Below are 26,067 nucleotides of genomic sequence, written 5' to 3' on the forward strand. Positions count from 1 at the left end.
AGTTCAATACATTCAATTCCAATTCCAACCAAGTGAACCGAGAAACTAATTCAACACACTTAATCGAACCAAATATTACAAATCACACAGACACCATTTTAGATTATCAAATACCCAGCTATACATCCTAAGCTTCAGATAGGCCTGGTTCAGTTTTGATGCAAAAACCTAAACAAATTTACCAAAATCTATATGAATCCACAATACCATATGGTCATACCTGAATTTTGTGACTAAAAATCACAATCTAAGTCGCTCATCTTTGTCCTCAACCAAACACACAAAGCCGGTGCACCCAACCCGTGTCATGAAATCCAATAGCCCAAGAGAATAACACGGGGAAGAGTTGAGAATTTTTGCGGCAGATTTTTGCAATAAACCTAATTATATCAGTAAACCCAATCACCCAATGAACAAAGGAAGAACTGAACTGAATTTGAAAGAGAAGAACTTACAAGGATAGAGAGATGGAGGCTAAAGAGTGAACCCATGGATCCTCAGAAAGAGAGAGAGAGAGAGAGAGAGAGAGAGAGAGAGAGAGTCGCGACCAATGGAGACTGATGGAGAAAGAACTCATGGAGGAGAGACTAAAGGCGCGCGTGACGGAGAGAGACGCGGTCGACGAGCCTAAGTGAGAGCGAGGCTGAGAAGCTCAACGAGGGTGAGGGGGAGAGAGGCTGAGAGCAAAGGAGGGAGAGTGACCTAATTTTTTTATCCAAGGGAGGGAACACGGGCTAGGTTTGGAGTGTTTTAAGTGGAAAAAATAAATGTAAATTAAATTTTTTTTTTCAGACAACATATGTTCTTATTAGTGTTGTCTGAAATCTCTCAAATTTACCAAATGACGATGTGTTGGCTGAGTAGAGATGAAACGACCGATTTAAAAAATCTGTTTAGTTAGACGACAGCAAATACTCATGTGTCGTGTGATTAACTTTTTCTTGTAGTGAGTATTGGAAGATAAAGTTGTGCATTTGAAAGAAATTGAAAGGGTTTCTCAATGCGGATCCGACATGATAAGTAATATTTCTAGAAGACTGATTTGCATTTGCCACCATTGCTATGATTATTGAATTTACGAACATATGTCAACAGGAATCTGAAGCCAAAGTTCAAAATTTAACTCCCTTTAGATTATTCACATATCAGAGAAAAAAGATACTGGTAATTAATTGAATGACTTACCATATCTAGTACTGTTGCAGGATCGACAAGCAAGCACGTCAGCTTCCCTTTGCAATAACCAGCAATTACACTATCAATAGTTCTCCATACACCAAGATTGAATAGATAGTAATGAGTTTATTAATGTGTTTAATTAATTAAACAATGTTGGGTGTTTAAATTAGACAAAATTAATTTTATCACCCTAAAACTCACAAAGTGCATTGAAGCTCATTATTTTACCTGAAAAACTTTAGATCCAACCGGAAAATGGTTATTTGTAAGTGCTAATAACAATTGAGACCTTTGATTAGAGATATTTAAATTATCTCTTCCTTCTTTGAGGACATCAGTTTCTCTCATGTTCCTCGAGAGGCGAACTTCGTGGCAGATGCAGTTACTTCCCTGGGTCACCAAGCGTATGAACCAACTATCTGGAGAAACAAACTTCCTCTCTCTTCCAGTTTTGCTTTCAGTTTAGATCAGTTAGGGTGTGGTGTTTTTAGAGGTTTCTAGTTGCAATGTTTTTTTTTTTTTACTTCCTTCTCAAAAAAACAAAAAAAAACTATTGTTGGACGTACAATCACAAATGGAAAATTCTCTTTTGACCGTTGTAGAAGTATTTCACCCATCGCTTTTGTGAACACATAGGTGTTTGGCCATCCATACAGTCTAGCCCTAAAATTAAATTTGCATAAATAGAAATCCAAGTATAATTAAATTAGGTCAAATTAGTGTAGTAGCTAAAATTTGTTAGTGGATGCTAAATAAAAACCTTTTAATGCCAAAATCTTTCATGGTGTTCGCAATAACTTCTTAACCAGGTTCTTTTCCATTGCTTGAAAATCAAAATTACCCATCTCATTTTCCATCTTATTTAGTGAGGATGAGTCTTCTAGTATGAGCCATTCCTTTTCACCACACACATTATAAGCTGGAAAATATAATTCACCATCAATGAGGATATGTCCATGATGAGGGTTTCAATTCATTTTCTCTTTAGTTTATATAGTCTTCTAGTACTTGCCTACCCTTCCTTATCAATTCATTGTCTTTTTCAAAATATAATATGTAGGCAGAACAAAACCGTAACATTTATAACAAATTATCTATAAGTGTCTTTTTAGAACTCATCTTATCACTTTTTTTTTTAGAGAAATTGTCAACTCAGATTAATTAGGAGGTAAACTCCTTAGCAAGTACATCAACAATACAATCTGGAGGCTCTAGACCCCAAAATAAAGAACTAGAAGAAGAACAAGCAAAACTAGCTAAAGTATGAGCCACAACATTGGCTTGATGATAAACATGAGTGAAATAAGAACCCGGCATCTGCTGAAGATGGAAGGTAATGTCATCATACACATGCCCAATGAAGGAAGTATGGGGAATGACTCTCAACTTTGTAGCATGAAAAAGAGTAAGAGAATCCGTCTCAAAAATAACAGGAGAAAGGCCTTGCTGCATAGCAAGTGAGACGGCCTCCCTCCCAGCTAAAGCCTCAACTTGTTCCGGAGAAGAGACATTAGTAACTGGAGCATAATGACCTCCCAAACAGTTCCCCATATTATCACGGATAATAACACCAATTCCCCCTGAACTGGTATCTTTATGAAATGCACCATCAATGTTAATCTTAACCCAACCTGCACTCGGAGGTTGCCTAGGGACAACAAGTCTATTGCTTCCCCCAGAGCCCTTGCCATGATACTTCTGGTACTCCTGAAACCGCACCGCCAATTGCACCACTACATGATTCACCTCCAAACTCTTATTATCCCATACCCTATTATTTCTCTCCCTCCAGATGCCCCACAAACTAAACACAAAAGTTGCCCATAGTTTAGGATATAAATTAGAAGCACAATGCACTAACCAATCCGTAAAATTTAGCTGCATAGCATCAAAAGAGTAAGCAACCCGTACTACACTAGATACAACATTCAACACTCCCTTCACATATGGACAAAGTTTGCAAATATGTTCAATTGTTTCATCCCCTATTCCACATAGAGTACAAGAACATGCCTCCAAAGGGACACGTTTCTCAATCAATCTAGCTATAGTTGGTAAGCAATTATTCAACACCTTCCATAGAAAGATTCTAGCCGTACCTGGAATATTAGTAGACCAAAGTTTCTTCCAGAATTCTTGCATCTGCACAGATGCCTCCTGCACTCTCTCCTCCTCCATTAAGAGTCTATAAGCGCTCTTGACAGAAAACAAACCTTTGGGGATCAAAATGCCACACCCAACGATCTTTCACCCTACGGTTACTCAAGGGAATAGATAAGATTAACGGAATTTCATCAATATGGCAAACCTGATGCACCAACGCTTCGTTCCACCTACCTTCAGTATTAAATAAATTGCTTACTCTCCATTCCTCATTCCAACCCCTATGAACTGGTACTAAACGAAATGGCGCCGCTCTAGGTACCCATGGATTGGATAACAAAATATTAGCCCCATCTCCCACCTGCCAACAAGCCCCTTTGACCAGAACATCTCTAGCATCAAAAATACTACGCCAAGAGAAAGAAGGGGATGGATGGTGTTCCGCCTCCCAAAAAGAAGAATCTGGAAAGTACCTCGCTTTATACATCTTGGCAATCAGAGAATCTAGACACTGAATAATTCTCCAACCCTGTTTAGCTAGCATGGCTCGATTAAAAGCATATAAATCACGGAACCCCAAACCCCCTTCCTCCCTTGGATGACAAAGGAATTTCCAAGACTTCCAATGAATCTTCTGCTGCTCATTATTACTCCCCCACCAAAATCTAGCACACCTCTGCTGAAGGTCATCATAGAAATTCTTTGTTAACTGGAAACAACTCATAGTGAATGTAGGCAAAGATTGGGCCACCACTCTGATAAGAATGTCCTTACCCGCCCCACTAAGCAATCGACTGCCATGTTTGAAGTTTCTGATCCAATCTCTCCTGAATATATTGAAAGGTGCGAGTTTTGTTCCGCCCCACATATGTAGGCAGCCCAAGATATTTCTCATGGGACTCTACTACTATGACCCCCAAATGAGCTGCAAGCATATTCTGTTGATCTGTGCTGACATTCTTACTAAAAGTAACAGAACTCTTATGGAAATTCACCTTTTGACCAGACGCTCGACCATACACACTCAAGACATTACTAATCTCATGACAAGCTAGTAAATTAGCCCTCGCATATAACATCCTATCATCAGCAAAAAGAAGATGGTTTACCATAGTAGCTCCATCACAAATAGCAATACTTGGTAGCACACCTTGATGAGCTTTCTTTTTCAACAAAGCAGACAAACCTTCCGCTCCAAGAAGAAACAAATATGGTGATAACGGATCCCCACGATGCAACCCTCGTGAAGGTACCACATATCCTCTAGGTTTACCTCGGACAAGAAAAGAATACCTGACAGAGGAGACACACTGCATAATCATCTGCACCCAACCACGAGTAAAACCCAATCGCTCCAAAACTTTTTGTAAAAACCCCCATTCCAAACGGTCATAGGCTTTACTCAAATCCAGTTTTAAGGCCATGAATTCCTCACCTGCTCGTTTATTATGAATAAAATGTGCTAACTCATTAGCCGCCAAAGTATTGTCAGTAATGAGTCTGCAGGGAATGAACGCACTCTGAAATGGAGAGATTATCTGAGGCAAAATGACTTTCAATCTGTTGGCAATAACTTTCTAACACAACTTGTAGATAACATTACACAATGCAATGGGACGCAAATCTGCCATGGTCTCAGGGGAGTCGACCTTGGGAATCAAACAAATATGCGTAAAATTAATTTGTTTAAGCAACTGACCCGTCTGCAAAAAATTATGAACAGTAGCAGTAATATCTGCGCCTATACTCTCCAAATAGTGTTGGAAAAATAGCGACAGCATTCCATCCGGTCCAGGTGACTTCGTAGGATACATTTGAAACAACGCCTCCTTCACCTCCTCACAACTATACTGGGAGCACAAGGATATATTCATCTCCTCCGTTACCGAAGGGGAAATAGCCTGCAACGTTTCCTCTAAAGCCTCTGTATCAATAGTACCTGCTTTATACATTTGTTTAAAATAATTGACCACCACAGATTCCATACCTTCATCATCCTCTTTCCAAACCCCGAACTCATCGTGTAGCCCTCTTATGAAGTTTTTCCGCTTCCTATTAGAAGCCTTCCGATGAAAGAAACCCGTGTTGCGGTCCCCTTCCTTAAACCACGAAGCTTTAGCCCGCTGACTCCAATACAGTTCCTCTTCCGATAGTAGTCTCTCCAATTGTTCCATTAATTCGCCCCTCTCGATCAACAAAGTCGGGGTAAGCGACACAAGCAATATAGCTTCTAGTCATACCCTGATGTCCATAATTCCCTTCTGTCGGTCCTTGAAGACACTACGCTGTCATGCATCCAACGCAATGCTAGTCCATTCTATTTTCTTCGAAACAACGAACATGGGCTGCCCACTGATCGGTCTACCCCATTGTTGCTGAACTATCTCATGACAACCCTCATGATGCAGCCATAATGATTCAAACTTGAATCGATGGTAGCTCATCCTCCGACTAATAGGGACTGAACTGATAGAGAGCAAAATTGGTATATGATCCGATTTGATAGGAGGCAAATGTTGCACCCGAGAATGAGCAAAAGCGTCGGACCAAGCTGTCGTAGCCACCACCCTATCCAGCCTAACTTTTGTCTCTGAATCACTCCATGTATATGGGCACCCATAAACCCCAAGTCGACCAGTTCCGCGTACCCCAATGCATCTCAGAAACCTCTCATCTGATTCTCCAACCTTGGTCTACCGTCCAACTTTCCGACGCCAGCAAGATCTCATTAAAGTCACCCAGTACAACCCATGGCAGGTTATCCTCATCACTCAAAGCCTTCAAAAGATCCCAGGATGCCTGGCGGTCCACCGCATTAGGGTTACCGTAAAACCCCGTGAAACGCCAACGAACAAACCCTACACCCTCGTCCACCACCACGTCAATAAACCGGGCCGTAGATGGCTGTCGGATTGAAACTCGCAGATCATCATTCCAAAAAAGTCCCAGACCCCCTGCTTGTCCAACACTCATCACCCTCTCCGCATGAGTGAACCCTAGGTTACGTCGTAGTCTATCAAACTCCGCTTCATCTCTTATTTTGGTTTCGATTAGGAAAACCAGTTTTGGTTTGTGCTATGAGATCAGAATCTTCAAAGCACGCCGTGTAGAAGGATTACAAATCCCTCGACAATTCCAGAACATTAAGTCCATGGCCGTACGACACCGATCAGGTCAAGGAAACCTAGGTTTCCGACCTCTACCCTAGCTCCGACAAACTAGGTTTTTTTTTCCTTTTTAGTATTGCTAAAGATAACTTATATTATCACTTAGATCACCATATGTTTTTGAGAAATTTTATTCACACACCTCTAAATACTAAATACACATCCATTTTTTTACGCACCCAACATCACATTTTAAAGGTAAGTTAAATTACCAAAAGAGATATTTATATTACCAATAAAGAAACATAGTTGGAATTAAGAAATATGTGCAGTTTTTTTTTTTTGTTTCCAAGTCTACCGCAGATGGATATCATGAATTTGTTTCAATTTAGCATGCATGGAATCGAGCTTTCTTATCAATCTAGTTTCAAAAATTTATTAACTGTCCAAATGATATGGACAAACAAGAGCAAGTGAAAACCGTTGAAAATTTCCTCAAGAACTCTTGTGATGTATTGTTTTTTTTTTTTGCTCCCATTTCATTATCAGTAGTTCACAAATCTCAACAATTGACATATGAATATTGTCTTGGTCAAGTCCTCAATGACAAGCAATTCCCCATTAGCATTTGAATATGTTCATCCCAACAAGTGAAAAGCAATTAAAACATTCTTTGGGTGCCATTGTATTAACTTTAGTGATGATCATGTGATTTACCAAAACTCTCACATTGAGCCATTGAGGAATTGATGTTGAGTCTTCTAGTGTAATATGCCATTCTTTGGGTCTCGTTTTTTTTTTTCAATTGCAGCAATGCAATAGATAGTCTCTCTTGTATAAGAAAAAAATAGGTAGTCTCTTACCAGATATTTATCTCAATTTATTTCAGCAAAAAAAAAAAAAAGGATATGTGTTATAAATATTATATAAATGTGGTTGTCCACTGTAAATATTCATTAGTTATGTCCTTATGATGTAAACATTACTCGTATATAAAGGGGTCTAATGAGAATGAAATACACAATTCTACCTCCTCCTACATTTTGTTTCTTTATTCTATCTCTCTCTAATTCTCTAGTTTATAAGACGTTATCAGCACGAATTTGATCTTATTTTTTTTCTTCTTCTTCTTTGAACTCCATGATGATCCACAAGCCTTAGGATGCAACATAGTTGCTTATGACCAAGGCTAATGATCTATGAGTTTTTCTTCTTTCTCTCCTAGATGAATATTAATTTTCTTTATGCGATCATTTACATAAATGTATGTATCTTTTATATAATATAATTGTTGAAAATTTATATTTCATATACGACAATGAGAACTACATGTTCCATTGCTCAAGACTCGAATCCTCTGACCGAGTAATCTTAGAACTTATTGTTCTATTGACATCACACAAAAGTTTTTCTCGTCTATTCCCTATGGGATCCATTGTTCATATTTATGAACTCTTCGAAACCTATGTTTCGTATATGAATTTTTCATAGAACATTCTGTCCTAATAATTATGGATCCTGATATATCTCATCTTTCTCTTTGTAGAAAGATGAAGCATCTAAAAAAATTGGATTTTGATCCTCTTAAAATTTCTGGCAAGAATTATTTGATGCTAAAATTCACCTAATGGCTAAAAACCTTGGAAAAGCCATCAAAGTTGACAATAAGTCATCTGTGCAAGATCCCGCCAAGCCTATGATTTTCTTGCGTTATCATCTTGATAAGATCCTAAAAGATGATTAGCTTACGGTGAAATATCCACTTGGGATTTGGCAAGCATTGGCTGATCGATTTGCTCACTAGAAAATCATTGTTCTATTTAGAGCACGATATGAATGGACGCATTTTGCGCCTTCAGAACTTTAAATCTGTCACTGATTTTCAATTCCGCTATACATATGATTACCTCCCAACTAAAATTATGTGGAGAATCTGTCAGTGAAGATAACAAGCTCAAAGTCTCTGATTTTTTTGTGTACAATGGAAAACATATTGATGACATGATCAACGGCGGTTTTCTTGACACCGATTAATTTTGAGCCTATGTTTAGGAGCTTATTTTTGTCTCTATTCATTTTATTTAGTTATTTTAAGTCTATGTTTTGGCATCGATTAAACGTAATTACATTTCATTATCTTTATAGTTTAATCACATTCATTATGTTTGAATTACCTTTATTACAATTCTTTCATAACTGAATTTGTCATGAGAATTTGTTGCAAGAGTTACAATTATCATGATAATATTTTTAATTGCCAATATCTTGTAGTTATTGTTATTAATAACTCATTTTATTATCAATTTTATTACCATTCTACGATAATTATTGTTATAAGTAACTCATTCTATTACCATTATTTGATACTTATCATAGTTATTTATTTTATTCTATCATGATGTCTTATGATTATTTTTGTCATATCTACCTCATATGACTATGTCGTTTGTGAAAAAATAATAAAATTATTATTCCATTGCTAGGACTTGAACCCAGGTCTTTTTGGGTGAGAACCAAATATCCTAACCAATTACTCTACAACAGATTTTCGATTATTTTGTTATAATGTTATATTAATGCATGTATCAATTATTGACTCTATGTGAGTACCCCCTCTATTTTTGGCATATGGTACTCACATATTGGTATCAACAATGTTAATTATGTTTCCAACAGAATCGAGGTATGCATTTTCATAAGTTCGACGACTTCATTTTGATTTCGTATTATTGTATTATTTGATAATTTGACATAAAGTTGTCAATTTCTAATGAGATCGAAACTACAGATTTCTTGATCCAATTATATGAGAACTTAAAATTCCTCCACTGATTGTTATACAATCAAATAGATCGAAACCTCTTGTTTCTTGATCTCCAATTATGTCAGGACATTTGTCTCTTCTCTTTCTAAGTACATGTGAACCTCTGTTCACTCCACTTTTAGAACATGCTTCTAATTGTGAAGACTCAAATCAAATGTTTTGAGTATGAGGGCTATGGTCCCTAAATCTATTATTATTGGAGTATACGCTTATACTCATATGGACCACTGTCCTAAACTCGAAATTGGAGTATATCATTTTGACATTTGTTTTCAGTGTCAAACAATAATATGAACCACGTGTTTATTAATAAATTCATTTTGAACCAAGAATGTTCATGATAAATATAATGCAACTATGGACATGATCCATTGCAATTGTTGATAGTTTTTCACAATTGATGCTTAAAAAAGTTATGGTAACAATCATCTCAAGAGCTGCAGATCTTGATTGATGGCCGGCTCCAACTGAGCTCGTATTATGTTACTTATGTGGAATATCATTGCATGTATTTGGTGATGAAATTTTCACCTAAATTAAGTTGTATTAATCAACTATAAGTATATTATTGTATACTATATCATGAATGAAAGTTTTCATTGAGCCAAATAAATTATTTTGGCGTGACCAATGTGTCTTTATTTTATCTACTATGTCATGTAGACTCATCTACATACATACTTTACATTGTTGTATAATACAACAACAGTTGCATACCTTCCTAATAAGGGCATTATAATTTATCGCATAGTTGCGAGTTGTCACTATAATGGGACTATCCTCCCGCCATTAGGGGAGAAATATCGTTTATAAAAAAAATGTGAATTGGTGTGAGATTTTATCTACCATATCTCATTTTAATTTTGAGAAAAAATCTCAATTCATTATCTTCTTGACCTAAAAATTAGTTTTGGCCCGCCACCCACCAATGGATTTTCAATCCATTATTTATGAATACATATTTTATGTGGTCAAATCTGATAGTCTTCTCGCCGTTAGGGGGAGGAAAGACTAATGTAACGGCGCGAATTTATGTGGAATATATCCACCAAGTCCAATGTTTCAAGCTTCCTATCAGGGAAGATTATACAAGCCCTATAACGCTCTTCATGAGGTTATACAAAAATCCACATTCTTTAATTAATTTGACCTTGAGAGACAACAAATGCCCTAAAAGAGGCAAGGGTACCTGATATGAATAAGCTTATTATAGCTAATGCATACATATATATATTGAATGTGTGATAGATCTCTAATTGATGATCATTGATGATATCTCATCTATTGTAGCTACTAAATATCATCAAGGGTTGTATGCTGTCACATTTCATTGTGTCGACAAATTATACTATTGGCCAAATTGGAAAGAGGCAATTCCAATGAATTTGAATATTGTAAACGTGATGATATATTTGGACTTTATAACCCCTAAAATACATGAGGGTGTTCATTCCAGTGAATTAAAATCACTATTACACAAGTCTCTTTATAGAGACATGGGCTTATCATTCTTCTCCAAGCGACAACTTTTCTATAAGTACAGTGTTATATTGACGAGAGACTTATGACATGTTGTCTTGGTTAATATGAAGATCTTATAGGCAAATTGCTAAAAGCAAATCTCCTAATTCTATGTGTCATTATAAGCATATTGTTTAATCAAATCCTTGACCGATTCATATTGTCAAAGACAAGTCCATGAATGAATGAAAGAGCTTAAAGCTCACTCATGGAATCAAAAAGTCTAAAGTTTCATATGTACTCTTTCATTTACAGTCAAAGTGACTTATTGCCTCAATGAGTACTATGACAAGACTAATAAATTGAATTCGAATCATGCTCATAATGTTGCAACATTTTCTAACTTCGTGAAGTTATGAATTTATCTAGAGCTCATATTGAGCCTATATGAAATTATCAATTACACAAATTGATATTTATAGCTAAGTATGTCATACTTAAATTTCAATGCTTGGATAAAGGTAAATGTGTCAATTGTTGTTCCTTTATATTGTTATTCTTTGCTAATATCTTTATCTATAATTTGAGCACATGAAATTAGTTTTACTTAAGGTAAGATTTATTATCATAGTTTATTGGTATTACCCTAACTTTTGCAGGAATTGCAATTCATGATGAGTCCCCTTTATGCAAAGTACACATGGTCTCACCTATGTGATCGACACACCATATCCAATATACATGGTGCATGTATATTATTACATACATAATTGAAGCTTGCAACAATCAGAGGGAGATTCTCATCAGGGGGAGCATTCCAAAATTATGCTACCTAGGACATATGCATGTTGCACTCTTTTTCTCCTTTGACCAGGGTTGTTTTTTGTCACGCCCCTGATTTTTAACAACAATAAAAATCGATATATATAATCCCATAATTATACATGCGCGATTGTTCAGCAATCAAGACAAGGTACACGGAGACATCTTCCCTTTACAGCAAGTACATAATGATGCCCTGAACCCACAATTTCAAATATTGACCCGCTCCACAGAGTCATATATTACAAAACTTACGAATTAAATTGTCATCACAAAATAAAACGTAAATGCTCCTCAGAGCTTACTACATAGCGGAAGTCATAACAATGGCAAAGCCAACAAAATTTGCTTCCTACCCGTTCAGCTGCCAACAAGCTACCATAGCTTCAGGCACGATTACCCTGACCTGCAGGATTAACCCCTACACCAAAAGAATGGTGTACCGGGTTTCCAACAACAAAACCCGATAAGCTTATGAAAGCTCGTATGAGTAACTCATGAACATCAATCAACAACTCACACACATCAGCTAAAGGAAACCATGCAACCATGATTCCTTCTAACACTCCATAACCTTTCCATCTAAAGGACAACATAAATCACCGCTGTGACAATGTTCTATTTGCTAACTTAACCATCAAGAAGAAATTCAAGTCTCATCTAGACAATAAAAGAAGAATACTCAAGGAATTCTCCTTTAACTACATACTTATGAGTCTCCAGCAACCTCGACCGTTACCCCCATAATCTATAATGACAGACAGACTATAGCTCTATTGAAATCGTAACCACTCGTCCGACTACGGACGTGATTACCTATTTCCTGCCTTGGTCACCATCTGCGACCTGTCACCATCTGTGACATGTGGTTTCAGACTCCGTCTGGTCTCAAAATCAACATTAAGGTCACCATCTGTGACACATGATCTTCAGACCCTGTCTGGTCATGAAATCAAACATCAAGGTCACCGTCTGCAACCTGTCACCATCTGTGATATGTAATCTTCTTAGACCCTATCTGGTCTTAAAGTCAAACGTTAAGTAAGTCGCACCCGACCTAAAAACGTTACAAACGTCTAGCTTCGGCTTTCCTAATCCCTGCTCACAATCTGTGACTCTTGGTACAAGGACCAATACATTTAAAATGAGTCACGCTTGACTCAAAAATGTAACATCAAGCTCAATACTTTTCAAACAATAGAAAACATCTTTTTCCACAATATTGTTTCTTGAAAAGTCACATTTAACAATAATATGAATACCATCATGCATATTATTATTCATCACAATCATCCACAAGGATATATATATATATATATATATCTCAAGTAATATATATATACGTAGTCATTCGCCCAGGAATGCCTACTAATACCAACTATAGTTTGCAGTTAAATGATTAACGCCAAAACAATAATGGTAATTCTGTTCATAAAGAACCTTGTGAGATTACTCACCTCGAACTCCGGCTGCGTCTTCAATAAAGCACAAAGCCGCCAATTCACAAATAATCGTCCAATGTACTTCGTCAAGTACCTAATCACATACGGTTCCAACTTAGTGACGATTCACATTTGATTTAAGTTCGAAACCCCTGTTTTGAACTAAAATCCCCAAAGTGGCGCGAATCGAGGCAAAACCACATCCGAGACCTCCCAAAGTCTCCGGAATACGTCCACGATCGATGTGACCAAACCACAAGTCGATCGAACGCTCGAATCCTCACGGATCGAATAAATCGATCGGTATGAAACTGTAAAAATCATAACAATTTCATACGAACTCCAAAATTTGTATATAATATATCAAAACGCTCGTATCAACGACTAGAACATATAAAATACCAAAAAAGTTCTCCACATGGCCGGAAAGCCACCGGAAAGCCGCCACAGACCGTGGTGCACCGCCGCCGGCCAAAACTCAATATTTCACAAAACTCCCAACATCAAAAATCTTCATCTAAGCATGCTTGTGAATTCTCATAACTAGCTCGAAGTCAGAAAACAAGCATAAAGGGTCGAAAACTACCTCACAAACTTTGAATTTTTGCTCAATCTGAGTTGAACCGATTTCCACATAAACCAATCGAAACAAACACCATAGATCGATCAAGGAGCCTCCCACGAACCCAAAGATGGAAGCTTGTAGCCTTGACGTCGCCGGAACTGTGTTTTTCGGTCGGGTCTGAAAACACCAAGCTGCACCACCTTTCTCCGTCACACACCGTAAGAATCAACGCTAGAGAATACCACAGGGAGGAGCGCATGGAGGAGGCGAACTGATCTGGGCTCGTTTCAAAGGAAAAGGTCGCAGGAGCTGTGAGTTCCGACCGGGTCGGATCTGCCGGGTTCGGGTCGGGTCAGTCGAAAAACTTCGTTTCTGAGGGAGTCGACCGAGAGAGAAGAGAGAGAGAGAAAAACCTTTCCGGAAATGGAAAGTGAAAGAATGAAAATAAATTCCGATTTTTCTCTATTTATACCAAAATGGAAACTTCTTCCGATAGCCATAACTTTCACATACGAACCCGATTGACGCGTTCCGCATGTCCACGAACTCGTATCGACGCGCTCTACAACTTTCGTGAAGGAAGTTTTCCGAGAATCCCAACATATAAAAAGTCAAACTTCACACGACCCCCTAAACTGTGAAATTCGAATAATTATACGTACAAAAACTATTCCACTTCACATACAACCTACGAATAAAGTACAATAACAAATATTCGTACAACTGGTCCATTATTAATTACCAAAATTAAATAACAGAAAACCAGGTCATCACAGTCTAGCCTCCTTAAAGGAATTTCGTCCCGAAATTCACGCTTGTTAACAACAAACAACTGTGGGTACTTCGCTCTCATATCTGACTCCAACTCCCAAGAAGCATCACCCTCGTCATGGTGACTCCACAATACCTTGACCAAGTCAACTTCCTTCCTTCGAAGTTGCTTTGTTGACCTATCCAAAATACGAACAGGTTCAACAACAAAGGTCGTATCCGCATGCACCTTAATCGTGCCATAATCGATCACATGTGACTCATCCTGGACATACTTCCTCAACATAGACACATGGAATACATTATGCACACCAGACATACTAGGAGGTAAGGCAAGTCTATAAGCCAAATCTCCTATCCTTTCCAGAATTTCAAAAGGTCCGACAAACCATGGTGATAACTTTCCTTTCTTGCCAAATCTCACCACACCCTTCATGGGCGAGACCTTCAAGAACACATGATCACCCTCTTTAAACTCAACCTGCCTCTTTTTCAAATTTGCATAACTCTTCTGTCTACTCTGTGCTGTTCAAATCTTGTCCCTGATAATTGAAATCTTGCCAGTGGTCTCCTGCATAATCTCAGGACCCAATAACACCTTATCTCCCGCCTCTGCCCAGCACATCGGTGATCTACATGGCCTACCATACAGGGCCTCATATGGTGCCATGCCAATACTGGAGAGACAACTGTTGTTGTAGGAGAATTCAATCAACGGCAGATGATCCTCCCAACTTCCTTTGAAGTCCAACACACAGGCTCTCAACATATCCTCCAACACCTGATTCACTCGCTTAGTCTGCCCATCAGTCTGAGGGTGAAATGTCGTACTCATATCTAAATCAGTTCCCATGGCCTTTTGGAAACCGCTCCAAAATTTTGAAGTGAACCAAGCATCACGATCAGAAACAATTGACACAGGCACACCATGAAGCTTCACGATTACCTCGATGTAAAGCTCGCACAACGTGTCAACTGAATACGTCATTGACACCGGAAGAAAGTGCGCCGATTTCGTCAAACGATCCACGATCACCCACACCGCATCGTGACTTCTTTTGAACCTAGGCAGTCCAGTGACAAAATCCATTGAGATCTGCTCCCACTTCCATACGGGAATAGGTAACGGCTTCAACATACCTGCAGGTCTCTGATGCTTAGCCTTCACACGTTGGCAAGTAAGACACTTGGAAACATACTCTGCCACATCCCTTTTCATTCTATTCCACCAGAATTGCCTTCGCAAATCCCGATACATCTTAGTGCTTCCAGGGTGCATAGTATACCGCGATCGATGCCCCTCACGAAGAATCTCTCCCTTGAGGTCAACACGATCCGGAACATACAACCTATGGTTCATCCTCAAACCACCATCCGTTCCCACCGACCACTCCGATGGAACGCCAATTGACGAATCCGTAGCCAACTCTGCCAACTTCGCACGTGAGAACTCATCCTCTATCTGACCTTGAATGATCCTGGAAATCAAGGTAGGCTGTACCGTGATACTTCCAAGGAAACTCCCATTCTCAACTCTTGCTTACACAAGGTCAAACTCAGATGCAGTCTCCAACATAAGCCACTCCTGAACCATAATAGAAGCAACAATACCTCTGGGCTTCCTACTCAAAGCATCCTCCACCACATTGGCCTTTCCTGGATGATACTCCAAGGTGAAATCATAGTCCTTTATGAGCTCCATCCACCTTCTCTGTCTCATGTTCAACTCCTTCTGAGAGAACAGATACTTCAAACTCTTATGATCCGAAAAGAGTTCGAACTTCTCCCCATACAAGTAATGCTTCCAAATCTTCAAGGCAAACACAACCGCCGCCAACTCCAAATCATGAGTGGGGTAATTACGCTCATGCACCTTCAACTATCTAGAACCATAAGCGACAACACCGCCATGCTGCATCAACACACACCCCAAACCCTGATGAGACTCATCACTATAGATGACTAAACCACCACCGCTTGTGGAAATAGTCAACACTGGGGCTGTGGTCAATCTAGCCTTCAACTCATTGAATGCTCGCTCACATTCCTCAGTCCACACAAACTGGACATCCTTCCTGGTCAACTTGGTCAAAGCCGAAGCAATGCTAGAAAATCCCTCAATGAATCTTCGGTAATAACCTGCCAAACCCAGAAAACTATGTACCTCAGTAACAGTAGTGGGTTGACCCCAGTTCATCACTGCCTCAACCTTAGAAGGATCCATGGAGACTCCATCCTTCGAAACTACATGACCAAGGAACTTAACCTCCCTTTGCCAAAATTCGCACTTCTCGAATTTCGCAAACAACTTCTTTTCTCTCAAAATCTGTAGCACAATCCGCAGATGCTTATCATGGTCCTCCAACGTCTTGGAATAAATCAAGATATCATCCACGAACACCACCACGAACTTATCCAAGTACGGACTAAACATACAGTTCATCAAGTCCATAAAGGCAGTAGGTGCATTGGTTAGACCAAAAGGCATGACAACAAACTCTCAAAGTGTCCATACCTAGTCCTAAAAGCAGTCTTAGGAACATCATCATCCTTCACTCTCAACTGGTGATATCCAGATCTCAAATCAATCTTCGAGAATACAGTAGCTTCCTTAAGCTAGTCAAACAAGTCATCAATCCTAGGTAAAGGGTACCTATTCTTGATCGTCACCTTGTTCAATTGCCTATAATCCACACACAACCGTAGTGAACCATCCTTCTTCTTCGCAAACACCACAGGTGCACCCCAAGGAGAAGTACTAGGTCTAATGAACCCTTGTTCAAGTAAACCATCAATTTGCTCCTTCAACTCTTTAAGTTCAGTTGGTGCCATCCGAAAAGGTGCCATGGATACAGGTGCAGTACCTGGTATCACATCGATAGCAAAATCCACTACCTTCCTTGGAGGTAACCCTGGTATTTCCTGAAATACATCACTGTACTCGGAAACCACAGCAATCTCTGCCATAACCGCAGTACAACTCACCGACTCCACATGAGCTAAGAATCCTGCCCTCAAAGCAGTATCTGATCTAAGACACCGATAACGAAACACTGGCTGTCCAGGTATATGAAATGACACTACCATTTCAAAGCAATCAATCATAGCATGATTTGGCCTCAGCCAATCAATTCCCAAAATAACATCATACGTATGATCTGCTAACACAATCAAAGTTACAGAAAGCTCCCTACCACCGATCACAATCGGACATGCATCACAAAACATATCAAGCTCAAGGGAAACACCAAGTGGGGAAATAACACACAAGGGTCGAGCAAGAGGCCTAAGAGTCAATCCTAACATATCAACCACAGGGCTAGATATGAAAGAGTGGGACGCTCCCGTATCAAACAACACTCTAGTAAAGAAATCAAATAAGGATAAGGTACCTTCCACTCTGGTATTCTGCTGACCAATAGCAAACACCCTAGCCTGCCCTTGAGGCTGTTGCCTCTGCTGATTCCCTTGTCCTCTACCCTGCTGGGTACAATCCCTTGAGAAGTGCCCCGTCTGGCCACAGGTGAAGCATGCCAAGTTCTTCGATTTAGTGCAAGCTCGAGCAACATGGCCCATCTCATTGCAATTGAAACACTTCGGGTTCGCCACCGACCTATTAGATGTAACCCTAGCAGGTGCAGCTGCAGCCCTAGCTGGCGCCTGCTGATTAGTCCTCTGTCTCTTCCAGAATCCACCTCGATTGCCAAATGTTTTACTGCTCCGCGCAGTTGCCGTTCCCTTTCTTTGGAAATCCCTCTCAGTCGATTCATGTTCCTGGAAAGTCAAGTTCTCCTGCTCAATGGCCATAGCCTTAACGAAAATGAGCTCTACCATCTTCAGTCCCAGAACAGCGACATCGCACTGGATCGAAGCATTCAATCCCCACTGAAACTTCATAGCTAAGCTCTCAGCATCCATCTGCCTCACAAAGCGAAACAACCTTGAGAACTCAACCTTATACTTTCTCACACTTTTAGTCCCTTGGACTAACGAGATAAACTCCCTTTCCAATTGCTCCCTCACAGAAGGCGGAAAGTACTTCTTCCTGAACAGTTCCATAAAACCGTCCCAGGTCATGGTGGACACATCCATCACTCTCTGTGTGCCATTCCACCAGACCCGTGCATCGCCTTGGAGCATAAATGTGGCAATCTTCCTCTTCTCAATGTCGTCGCAAACGACCATCTCGAAGTAGGTCTTCATGTTCTCGATCCACTGATCTGCCAACATGTGATCTGTACCTCCCTGAAATGGGACTCCCCCCAGTCTCGAAATCTCCTTTGCCAACTTTGACAAACGAGTGGGATCTATAACATTTTCAACCTCCACAACAGGTGGAATAGGCAGCTCAACATTCGATGCCTCCACATCATTCTCGAACATATCCTCAACTGGAGGAGGAATCCTGCCCCTACCTCGGGCTCTACCCCTGCCTCTGGGTCTACCTCGACCCCTAGCTCTGCCACCTTGAGAATCCATCACCTAAGGAGCATAACAACATGTGGTTAATACAAGTATAACTCTCAAACACAAGTATAAGTCAACGCTATGACTCGATCAGTCATAGTACTACGTCAGAGGATACAATTCCATCCCATACTTCAATCTTGAGTTAAAACTAAAGGTCATCATTCCTTAAAAGTCTTTAACTCATATAAGCTACATTTAGCTCCTACGCTTCCTCCCCTGAGCCGACACTACCCAGACGACTCACAACCTACCGCTCACTACATACCCAATGACTATATCAATACCGAAGAGCATCTGATTGGGATCCACTGCAGACGGGCCATCACTCGAGGAGTATTGATTGTCACCAAATATGTACTTTACGCTCCGATACCAATCTGTCACGCCCCTGATTTTTAACAATAATAAAAATCGATATATATAATCTCATAATTATACATGCGCGATTGTTCAACGATCAAGACAAGGTACATGGAGACATCTTCCCTTTACAGCAAGTACATAATGATGCCCTGAACCCACAATGTCAAATATTGACCCACTCCACAGAGTCATATATTACAAAACTTACGAATTAAATTGTCATCACAAAATAAAACGTAAATGCTCCTCAGAGCTTACTACATAGCGGAAGTCATAACAATGGCAAAGCCAACAAAATTTGCTTCCTACCCGTTCAACTGCCAACAAGCTACCTCAGCTTAAGCCACGATTACCCTGACCTGCAGGATTAACCCCTACACCAAAAGAATGGTGCACCGGGTTTCCACACAACAAAACCCGGTAAGCTTATGAAAGCTCGTAAGAGTAACTCATGAACATCAATCAACAACTCACACACATCAGCTAAAGGAAACCATGCAACCATGATTCCTTCTAACACTCCATAACCTTTCCATCTAAAGGACAACATAAATCACCGCTGTGACAATGTTCCATTTGCTAACTTAACCATCAAGAAGCAATTCAAGTCTCATCTAGACAATAAAAGAAGAATACTCAAGGAATTCTCCTTTAACTACATACTTATGAGTCTCCAGCAACCTCGACCGTTACCCCCATAATCTATAATGGCAGGCAGACTATAGCTCTATTGAAATCGTAACCACTCGTCCGACTACGGACGTGATTACCTATTTCCTGCCTTGGTCACCATCTGCGACCTGTCACCATCTGTGACATGTGGTTTCAGACCCCGTCTGGTCTCAAAATCAACATTAAGGTCACCATCTGTGACACATGATCTTCAGACCCTGTCTGGTCATGAAATCAAACATCAAGGTCACCGTCTGCAACCTGTCACCATCTGTGATATGTAATCTTCTTAGACCCTATCTGGTCTTAAAGTCAAACGTTAAGTAAGTCGCACCCGACCTAAAAACGTTACAATCGTCTAGCTTCGGCTTTCCTAATCCCTGCTCACAATCTGTGACTCTTGGTACAAGGACCAATACATTTAAAATGAGTCACGCTTGACTCAAAAATGTAACATCAAGCTCAATACTTTTCAAACAATAGAAAACATCTTTTTCCACAATATTGTTTCTTGAAAAGTCACATTTAACAATAATATGAATACCATCATGCATATTATTATTCATCACAATCATCCACAAGGATATATATATATATATATATATATATCTCAAGTAATATATATATACGTAGTCATTCGCTCAGGAATGCCTACTAATACCAACTATAGTTTGCAGTCAAATGATTAACGCCAAAACAATAATGGTAATTCTGTTCATAAAGAACCTTGTGAGATTACTCACCTCGAACTCTTGCTGCGTCTTCAATAAAGCACAAAGCTGCCAATTCACAAATAATCGTCCAATGTACTTCATCAAGTACCTAATCACATACGGTTCCAACTTAGTGACGATTCACATTTGATTTAAGTTTGAAACCCCTGTTTTGAACTAAAATCCTCAAAGTGGTGCCAATCGAGGCAAAACCACATCCGAGACCTCCCAAAGTCTCCGGAATACGTTCACGATCGATGTGACCAAACCACAAGTTGATCGAACACTCGAATCCTCACGGATCAAATAAATCGATCAGTATGAAACTGTAAAAATCATAACAATTTCATACGAACTCCAAAATTTGTATATAATATATCGAAACGCTCGTATCAATGACTAGAACATATAAAATACCAAAAACAGTTCTCCACATGGCCGGAAAGCCGCCACAGACTATGGTGCACCGCCGCCGGCCAAAACTCAATATTTCACAAAACTCCCAACATCAAAAATCTTCATCTAAGCATGCTTGTGAATTCTCATAACTAGCTCGAAGTCAGAAAACAAGCATAAAGGATTGAAAACTACCTCACAAGCTTTGAATTTTTGCTCAATCCGAGTTGAACCGATTTCCACGTAAACCGATTGAAACAAACACCATAGATCGATCAAGGAGCCTCCCACAAACCCAAAGATGGAAGCTTGTAGCCTTGACGTCGCCGGAACTGTGTTTTCCGGTCGGGTCCGAAAACACCAAGCTGCACCACCTTTCTCCGTCGCACACAGTAAGAATCGACGCTAGAGAATACCACAGGGAGGAGCGCACGGAGGAGGCGAACTGATCTAGGATCGTTTCACCGGAAAAGGTCGCCGGAGCTGTGAGTTCCGACCGGGTCGGATCTGCCGGGTTCGGGTCGGGTCAGTCGAAAAACTTCATTTCGTAAGGAGTCGACCGAGAGAGAAGAGAGAGAGAAAAACCTTTCAGGAAATGGAAAGTGAAATAATGAAAATAAATTCCGATTTTTCTCTATTTATACCAAAATGGAAACTTCTTCCGATAGCCATAACTTTCACATACGAACTCCGATTGACGCGTTCCGCATGTCCATGAACTCATATCGTCGCGCTCTATAATATTCGTGAAGGAAGTTTTCCCAGAATCCCAACATATAAAAAGTCAAACTTCACACGACCCCCTAAACTATGAAATTCGAATAATTATACGTACAAAAACTATTCCACTTCACATACAACCTACGAATAAAGTACAATAACAAATATTCGTACAACTGGTCCATTATTAATTACCAAAATTACATAACAGAAAACCAGGTCATCACATTTTTATCCCACTGGGTTTTTGTTACCTGGCAAGGATTTTGATGAGACAACATTAAGCGCGTCCTACACCATATCATTTAGTGGTGGACATCCAAGGGGGAGTGTTATAAATATTATATAAATGTGGTTGTCCACTGTAAATATTCATTAGTTATGTCCTTATGATGTAAACATTACTCCTATATAAAGGAGTCTAATGAGAATGAAATACACACTTCTACCTCCTCCTACATTTTGTTTCTTTATTCTATCTCTCTCTAATTCTCTAGTTTATAACAATATGTATTTAATGAAAAGATATTGTGTATTAAGAATGAGGATAGTTTAGGAAATTTGGAGTTGTGTTTGTAGTAAAATATTAAAATAAAAAAGTTAATAGGTTGTGTATTAAGTAAGAGATGTATATCTATCATTTCGCAATGTGTGAATAAAATTTCTCTATGTTTTTATCTCTCATAAGCCACAAAAATATAAAAAATATCAATATATATTTAAACGCCACCGCATTTTTAGTTTTCATTATTATGAAAATTGAACCACATAAACAACTATTATTATTATTAATTGAAAAGGTACTACCAGCGAACAAAGAAGCTACTGTCAAATAAATAAAAAGATTTTGTCCAGGATAATACTTGGCTAACCATAGCAAGGCTAACCATAGCTAATGACAAGAGGAGACGTGTCCATTTGACAAGGATAATAATAATAGTTTATTGTGATGGAATCTTCTTTAAATTTTTGTCAAACACTTTTAACTAGTAATTAGACAGGTGTCCTTTTATTATTAGGATAACCATAACTGGTTAGCCAAGTATTGTTCTTTTGTCAATGAACTAGAAACCGATTGTTATTCTTCATAAAAGTTACTGTCATTCATTGGAAAAATCACTACCATCATTCAAAAAGCTATTGTCCTACACTGAAAAACAATTGACATCTTTCTAAAAGCTATTGTTGACAAAACCATAGAGCTAATTATAAATAATTATTTATAAGTGTCTTTTTAAGACTTATATTATCAATTAAGTTACCATATATTTTTACCCACAAGTGTCGCGAATAACTATAACTTTTCTAGAAAAATGACAGTAGCTTTTTGATTCATTGATAGTAGTTTTTTTATTATTCGATCATGTGGTAGTAGTGTTTTTGGTCATTGCTGGTAACTTGTTTGTTCATTGGCAATAACTTTTCAATTAATGACAATAGTTATTTTGAAACAGTGATATTTTTTATAAAATAATAAAAATTTAAAAATGCGGTGACATTTTTAAAATATTAATATTTATTATATTTTGTTGGCTTTATGAGGGGAAAAAAATTATGTGGCGTGTGACCTTATATATCACCGACCCTACAAATTATGTAAACAAACCCATCTTAACTAGGGAAAAAAACAATAGCAAATACTGATAACCAGCTAAAAAAAAAAAAAAAACTAACCAGTTGATACATGGAGAAGTATCTCTAGTTTGAAACATTTGTTTGCAAAGCTTAAGACATGCATAACTCCAAAAGTATTTACTGCTAGTGAAATATCATATATATCTGCACACAAACATATATGTAATGTTACATGATAATATACTTCTTTAAGCTTGAAAATATAAGATATGTATATATGCATATATATGGCTTATTGCAATTGGTTAACCTTGTGAACTATAGATCGAACATTGTGTTAGTCCATATTCTTCCAGTTTCATCAAAAACACTCTTATACCTACCAATTTAATCAGTCTAATTCAATCGTTAGTGATTTAGTCACATTTGATGTGACAATGACATGGATAGTGGCATAGCCATAAATCCTATCAAGGAGGGTTAAGAACATGATCGAAATAGTTCACTAACCTCATGTATAAAAGAACTAAATTTTCATAATAAAACAAATAATAGTTTTATGGTTTTTTCGTATGTTTGGGCTTTCTTCTTCTTCTTCTTGTTTTTTTTTTTTTTTTTTATCTTAGTCCACCCTACCCTTACATATATCAGTAAGAATCGAACTCATGACCTTTACACTCTTGAAATTGTTCAAGTAAATCCAGAATATGTGTCTGGCCCAAACTCTAGGTTACTTGACCGAGTGGTAATATGGTTAGAATTAGAGATAATCTCGGAGAATCTTGGAGATATCCAATCAATGTAATATTACGTTTCCTTGTACAACTCTGATTCTATGCATTGTAATCCTCTATATAAAGAAGCCCCTATTATCAATGAAAGCACGACAATTTTCTCTCCCAATTTCTGATTCCCTAAAACACTTTATCAGCACGAAGCTCTAACCCTGAAATCCTAAAATCGTAGCCTTCAAACCCTAACAACCACCGACCCCCACCTTGAAGCTCTCGATCCCAGGAGCCCAAAACCACCGGCGGAGTCACCGAAACCCCCCGGAAAAGCCCCGAACCGACCCCAAGAAGAGAAAGACAGTCCCCTGACCGGTTTACAACCTTCCAGTCCGCCTCCTACCATAATATTTGGTCACCGTTGGCACTTGTACTCCAAAATCCGGGAATCGGATAATTAACTCCCTGAACCGGCCATAAAGTAACAGGATCGGCCAACAAAACCGCCGTACAGCTTTGAATCGCCAGATTCTCAGATTTCTGCACCTGCATCCCGCTCCAGTCCAGCCTAGATCCTTGGAGAAGTGGCCCAAGCAGAAAAGGAAAAAAAAGTGGGCCTCAAAAGAAGAAAGAGAGGCGAGCTCAGAAAAGGTTGAAGAAAAAAAAAGGAGAGATCGAGGCCTGCCTGGTGACGCAGCCTAAAGCCCACAGCTGAAAGGAAAAAAAAAAAAAAAGGAAGCAGCCCACCGCCAAACACCTTTAACTACCACCTTCGGCGACCACCTCTGGCGACGTTTTTCGGAGAATTTCTAGCACTTTTTCAACCACTTTTCGGCGACTTTTTCTGGCAACTTTCCGATCACCATTTTGAGGTTTTTTTTTTACTAAAAGTTACCGTTTTTGAGTTTTTTCAATTTCTCTTCTTTTTCTGGGGACTTGCAATCTCGCTTTTCTACCCCCCTTTCTTCTTCAGAGGGGAGACCAAAAGCCGGACTGTGGGGGTTCGTGCTCACTCCAAGGTTGGAGCTTGTTGAGATCTCCAAACTTAGAGTTTGTAGAGAATTTATGATCGACCACTTACATCATTGTTTCGATCTAATCCAATACCTCTTGGAATTGGGTTTCTTAGAAGCGACTACGCTCAGAAATCCGTAATTTCTTGGAAGCGATTATGCTCAGAAATTCATCAAAAATTCATAATTTCTTGGGAGCGACTATTCTCAGGAATTTTATATATTTTCATGGTAGCCTTTTTCACTTCGAAACTAACCCTTTTTCTTATTCTCTTTTAGGATGAGTAACCTGAACAAACTGGACTTCGCTCCATTGGGAACAACTGGCTCTGGATATCACAAGTGAGTTCGTGACGTCCGCCAACATCTCAAGGCCGATGGAATCCTAGATAAGATTCTCAAGCCTAGCCAGGACGTGCTAACTATTGAGTAAGCTCAACATTTGGAAGCAAATAGAGCTGCCTTAGAGGCAAATAAGGCGAAAGCCATCATCCTAATAACTCGTCATATGGATGATTCGCTCCAGTACGAGTATATGAATGAAGAAGACACCAGAAGGCTGTGGGTCTCACTCGAAGAAAGATTTCGCAACGTCCCTGACTCCCTGCTTCCTGAACTAGAAGTGAGATGGCATACCCTCCGCTTTTGTGATTTCAGGTAAGTTATTGGCTACAACTCGGAGACACTTCGCATTAAATCATTAATGAAATTTTATGGAAAAGATATCACAGATGCGATATTGATTGAGGGGACCCTCTCTACCTTCCCCGTCTCTGCTTTGATGGTTGTAAAGAACTATCGAATCGATGTTACTGCAGGACGGATTACAAGGTTTCATAAGCTCATTGGAGTCATGAATGTCGTTGAAAAGCATGAATACAACATCTTTTTGAAGAACTATAATTCGAGACCCGTGGGAACTGAGCATATTCCGGAGTCCAATTATAGTCGCGCCCCTAAGGGAGGGCGCCAAGAGCGAAACCCTAAATCTAGGGACAATTCTGGATGTTTTGGTCCATATTCTCGCTCTAATGAGGAAGATAACTGTCAAAATAGGCGAACACAGAACCGAAGAGGTCAACGTGGAAAGAGAGAGAGAGGTAATGCCTCTGGCGATGTTGGTGGCACCACTAGCACTAAAAG

This window comes from Rosa chinensis, chromosome 5 (genome assembly GCF_002994745.2).
Source record: "Rosa chinensis cultivar Old Blush chromosome 5, RchiOBHm-V2, whole genome shotgun sequence".
NCBI classification, from domain to species: domain Eukaryota; kingdom Viridiplantae; phylum Streptophyta; class Magnoliopsida; order Rosales; family Rosaceae; genus Rosa; species Rosa chinensis.